Below are 6,731 nucleotides of genomic sequence, written 5' to 3'. Positions count from 1 at the left end.
GATGTAAATCTAACCCCCACCGTCACCGATGTAAATCTAACCCCCACCGATGTAAATCTAACAACACCCACCGATGTAAATCTAACCCCCACCGATGGCGTAAAATATGGAAATTTTATATCTTCTTGCAATTTTGTGTTATGAATAAGAAAAATGTGTTTGGGAGAATAAAGGCTAAGATTCATGGTATTTGTAATGGAAATTTGTCCACTAGTATACCGCATTTTTCATCTATATATATAAGGCGTCATTTAAAAATACGCTTGGCAAGCGTATAAAGAGAATAACACTGACGCAACTATACGTACACAGCTGATCTGTCAAAATGCGTAAATGTTGACTTCCCCTTCCCTAATACCACACAGCTGATGTCTTAACATATCTGAATAATATAATTAAACCCCTGTATTATAGATAGTTAGGTTTATAATATATGTATATACTAGGGGAGTATATTCTGTTTAGTGTATGGTGTGTTCACTCTCTAAGCTCAGTCAAAACTATGTTAGATCCCCCAAAAATCGATATAGAGCTAGGTCTCCCCTCCAAAATGTGCCAACCTTGCCTGGCTCCAGCCAAAAACCTAGGTCTAAAAAAAACTCAATAAAACCTCCTACTTAGAAACCTCCCTCACATCACACTATATAAGACACACACACCATGTGTAGTGTCCGACTGTAAACTCAAAAATATCAGTTTTTAAAATATAATCATTTCCACTTAGTTCGAGGAAAACTATCTATTTGAAAATACTGGCATGTTTATCTATAATTGTAAAGTGCAAGTGTGTATAAATATTGAAAATGATTAGAAAGTGCACACTACACTCCACTATAGTCTGTCTCAGGCCACATTTTCAAAATAACTGGATAAAAAAAATTTCTGTGGATTCCGGGACGGGACGAGCCGAGAACAGTGGCTCCCCTAACGGCCAAAATGTTAAACTGATTTTGACAATTCCCCCCTTAGTAATTATACATCATATATTGCAATACCCCTATGTTATAAAACCACTACATGTTATAAAACCACTACATGTTATAAAACCACTACATGTTACCATTGATAAATAAATAAACATAGATAGCTTATGTACGCAAAATCACCAAGAATTGTACAGTCCACGAACTCATACTTCTAGGGGTTAAAGTGTACTTCAATGATAAGCGGGGTGTTTTAATGGATTTCATAATAGAGTGTAAAATAACTCCGGGAACAACAATATTTCACTGAGCAATATATCATATTGACGAGAACAGAAGGAGGACATGAGAAAGACTAAACTAACTTAAATTTCTCTCTACAGAACTCATGCACACCACAAGTACTTAATGACATAAGAACAGCCAATGTTCACAACCGACTTAGTTAATCTATAAAATAGGAATATCTTCATAACATCTCTGTACATTTATATCTTTCAAGATGAAAAATGTCGTCTTATGCACAATCTATCTTTATCTACGCAAGTTACAAAACAACTACATGTTATAAAACCACTACATGTTATAAAACCACTACATGTTATAAAACCACTACATGTTATAAAACCACTACATGTTATAAAACCACTTCATGTTATAAAACCATTACACGTTATCAAACCACTTCACGTTATAAAACCACTACATATTATAAAACCATTACATGTTATAAAACCACTAGATGTTATAAAACCACTACATGTCATAAAACCACTACATGTTATAAAACCACTACATGTTATAAAACCACTTCATGTTTTAAAACCAATAGATGTTATAAAACTACTATAGGTTAGAAACCACTACATGTTACAATACCACGTGATAACTTATAAAACCACTACATTTTATAAAACTACTACATGTTATAAAACTACTACATATTATAAAACCACTACATATTATAAAACCACTACATGTTATAAAACAACTTCATGTTTTAAAACCACTAGATGTTATAAAACTACTTTATGTTAAAAACCACTACATGTTACAAAACCACATGTTAACTTATAAAACCACTGCATGTTATAAAACCACGACATGTTATTAAACCACTACATTTTATAAAACTACTACCTGTTATAAAACCGCTACATATTTAAAAAAAAACTACAACATGTTATAAAACTACTACAATGTTATAAAACCACTAAATGTTATAGAACTACTAAATGTTATAGAACTACTAAATGTTATAAAACCACTAAACGTTATAAAATCACTTTATGTTATAATAACACCCTCCCCCTTCTCTCCCTTCCCTCTTGCTATAGCTTTGAAATATTGACTTGATAGCGGGCAGATCATTTCAAATCCTATCCCGCTAGACATTTTTTGACTCGGACTGAATAATTTCAAAATTTACATAATGTCGTCAAACTACTTTTTATTACAGATAAAACAAACTTTAAAAATTGTTGTGTAATTTGAAGCTGAAAAATCGATGATAAAATTTCTGCTTCATTATCTTATAACAATATAATTTCGGTGTATCAAAACTAAAAAGTGTATAATATATGATTATAAACACAGAAAATAATTATTAAACATTTAAAAAAAAAAAAAAACATTATCTATGAATCAAAGTTCCGAACTTAACAATTGAAAAACTCAAAAACCGATTACGGTACCTATATTATATATTAAAAGACCAAAGATGAAAGATTTTCTTTCCGGTGCGCGGCGCGCGCACAGCTAAATTCGGAGACTAGCGCGCACAAGATGTCCCAGCCCGCCACTCCTCTGCGCACATAGTTCATATTCTCAAAATACAGGGCTAAAAATTCCAGATTTTCATTCCGCCGAAATGCATTCAAGTCTCGGAAAAATGCCGAAATGCACCAGAAAATGTTGGCGGATTTTTTTGCAAATCCGGATTCGAGGATTTTTCTCCAGCTCTGCAGATACTGGAAAGTGTGTGTGTGTTGTTCAACCCGGTAAAAATTCTCTATTTAGAATTTTGGGAACACAGGATAAAAACTAAGGCCAATGACTTGGCAACCACAAAAACTGAAGGTTTAAAAAATGTGGATAAAAACTAAACATTTTCCAACTTTTTCTCAACCCAAGTCGGGTTTTTGTTATATTCAGAAATGAAATGTTAATTTTTTTCAAGGATTTTTATTTAACAGTTTTTATACATTTTACACTTTATACACCCAGACAATTATGATTTAATGTCTCAAGCAAAAAAGTATTCGTGGTCAAAATTATTTTTACTTTGAAATATTTAGTTCTTATCAATTTTGATTAAATTCATTTTCTAGCTCACAGTTGTAGGGCTTCAAAACTCTAGTCATTATTGAACTAAAAGTAAAAATATATTTTTTGTTCTCAGCCAGGCTTCCAGGCAGGCTTCCAGGAATATAGAACTAAGTAAACCGGAATTTTTCTAAACTCTTTCAGTTAAACTTTTTAAAATTGATGGTAATGTAGAAAAATAACAATTTTAACAATCAGGTTTACCAACAAATTAGTCATTATCACAAATATGTTTCTATATATATATATATATATATATATATAGAGAGAGAAATAAGTAATCTCTGTTTGTATGTCCGACATATAGCTCTGGAACCCTTTGACCGATTTGCCTCAAATTTAAATCGGTGAACTCGGTAGAAGCATGGGAATGTTCTAAGCCTGGTTTAAAAGTTAAGTGGTTGTTTTTTCACGTGAAACGCCGGGCACTAAGTATCTGATATTTGAGCTCTAAATCTAATAATTATATTTAAATACTTAATATATGAATTTAGAATCTTTAGATTTGGGTGAAAATATTCAAAATTTTCTTAAAACATTTAATTTAGGAATTAGATATATATTATCGTATTTTTGCCACAATCGTTGAGTAAATCTTCAAAATCTGTAAATACTTTTTAACTTGAAAATCTTAGGAAAAAATAGCTTACACAGCTGTTAAATTTATGGATCAAGCTTTGAGAACGGGTTGAAATTAATGCGTCGTCTACCCTAGACTGATTTAAAAGTGACTAATGTACTATCCTGTTAAGTTTTTCACTCATTATGTATTTTTTGGAATTAAGATAAAAACCTTTTTTTAGACAGAATATGTACTGTTGGACAATTTATTTTTCAAGAAAAATGGACTGTAAGCGTTATTTCAAGTGACCCTCTATGCCTCAAGGAAAGCAGTACAAAACATGTCCAGCTCTAGTTATGAACCAGGTATACTAGCATGTCCAGCTCTAGTTATGAACCAGGTATACTAGCATGTCCAGCTCTATTTATGAACCAGGTATACTAGCATGTCCAGCTCTAGTTATGAACCAGGCATACTAGCATGCCCAGCTCTAGTTATGAACCAGGTATACTAGCATGTCCAGCTCTAGTTATGAACCAGGTATACTAGCATGCCCAGCTCTAGTTATGAACCAGGTATAAGCTAGCATGTCCAGCTCTAGTTATGAACCAGGTATACTAGCATGTCCAGCTCTAGTTATAAACCAGGTATACTAGCATGTCCAGCTCTAGTTATAAACCAGGTATACTAGCATGTCCAGCTCTAGTTATGAACCAAGTATACTAGCATGTCCAGCTCTAGTTATGAACCAGGTATAAGCTAGCATGTCCAGCTCTAGTTATGCACCAGGTATACTAGCATGTCCAGCTCTAGTTATGAACCAGGTATACTAGCACTAGCATGTCCAGCTCTAGTTATGAACCAGGTATACTAGCATGTCCAGCTGTAGTTATGAACCAGGTATACTAGCATGCCCAGCTCTAGTTATAAACAGGCATACTAGCATGCCCAGCTCTAGTTATGAACAGGCATTCTAGGATTCCAAGCTCTAGTTATGAACCAGACATAATGACGTTTAGAATTAAAGTCATGTGTAGCTTATACTCGAGACCTGGATAGGTTTCAAAATTTATTTATCGCTCACGTTTTCATCGCGCTCTCATTCTTTGTGTTTTCCTTAGGCCCACGCCTTCCAATCTCATTCCCCCCCAAAAATGAGCCCCTGAACCGAACTAATCTGACCAAAAAATGTTTGGGCCGGTTTCAGCTTTTTGGAAGATAATTTTATGCATGTATAAAATTATAAAGTTTAGATCTCACCCCCCCCCCTTTACAATCTCCCTGAATACATTTTTCAAATTCATGTTTTAAAACCGTTGTCGGTTTGATTTCTCTCCCCGTCATTTATGTAGTCGAAAATCTTTTTTTTTACTTAATAGTATATTTATAAAGTATGTACAATTTGAACCAAAAAACTGTGAAATAGGAAGACGACATTAAATTAATAATTAAGTGTATTTTATGTTGGTTCAAAGCAAATAGTTTTAGTAGTAACTTATTAAATCACTTATCGCGAAAAAACGTGTCTGTTTACACTGCACAATAGCTGTGTTTCAAAATCATTGGACTATTTAAAGGCATAATTTGGGTCTAAACGTCGTCGTCTTCCCATTAGAGAGTTTTATGGTTCCAACTGTATATTCAAGAGTAAAATATGTTATAAAACCACTACATGTTATAAAACCACTACATGTTATAAAACCACTACATGTTACAAAACCACATGTTAACTTATAAAACCACTGCATGTTATAAAACCACGACATGTTATAAAACCACTACATGTTATAAAACCACTACATGTTATAAAACCACTACATGTTACCATTGATAAATAAATAAACATAGATAGCTTATGTACGCAAAATCACCAAGAATTGTACAGTCCACGAACTCATACTTCTAGGGGTTAAAGTGTACTTCAATGATAAGCGGGGTGTTTTAATGGATTTCATAATAGAGTGTAAAATAACTCCGGGAACAACAATATTTCACTGAGCAATATATCATATTGACGAGAACAGAAGGAGGACATGAGAAAGACTAAACTAACTTAAATTTCTCTCTACAGAACTCATGCACACCACAAGTACTTAATGACATAAGAACAGCCAATGTTCACAACCGACTTAGTTAATCTATAAAATAGGAATATCTTCATAACATCTCTGTACATTTATATCTTTCAAGATGAAAAATGTCGTCTTATGCACAATCTATCTTTATCTACGCAAGTTACAAAACAACTACATGTTATAAAACCACTACATGTTATAAAACCACTACATGTTATAAAACCACTACATGTTATAAAACCACTACATGTTATAAAACCACTTCATGTTATAAAACCATTACACGTTATCAAACCACTTCACGTTATAAAACCACTACATATTATAAAACCATTACATGTTATAAAACCACTAGATGTTATAAAACCACTACATGTCATAAAACCACTACATGTTATAAAACCACTACATGTTATAAAACCACTTCATGTTTTAAAACCAATAGATGTTATAAAACTACTATAGGTTAGAAACCACTACATGTTACAATACCACGTGATAACTTATAAAACCACTACATTTTATAAAACTACTACATGTTATAAAACTACTACATATTATAAAACCACTACATATTATAAAACCACTACATGTTATAAAACAACTTCATGTTTTAAAACCACTAGATGTTATAAAACTACTTTATGTTAAAAACCACTACATGTTACAAAACCACATGTTAACTTATAAAACCACTGCATGTTATAAAACCACGACATGTTATTAAACCACTACATTTTATAAAACTACTACCTGTTATAAAACCGCTACATATTTAAAAAAAAACTACAACATGTTATAAAACTACTACAATGTTATAAAACCACTAAATGTTATAGAACTACT

This window comes from Eurytemora carolleeae, unplaced genomic scaffold, assembly GCF_000591075.1.
Source record: "Eurytemora carolleeae unplaced genomic scaffold, Eaff_2.0 scaffold307, whole genome shotgun sequence".
Taxonomy (NCBI): domain Eukaryota; kingdom Metazoa; phylum Arthropoda; class Copepoda; order Calanoida; family Temoridae; genus Eurytemora; species Eurytemora carolleeae.
Note: the sequence above shows the minus strand (reverse complement) of the source record.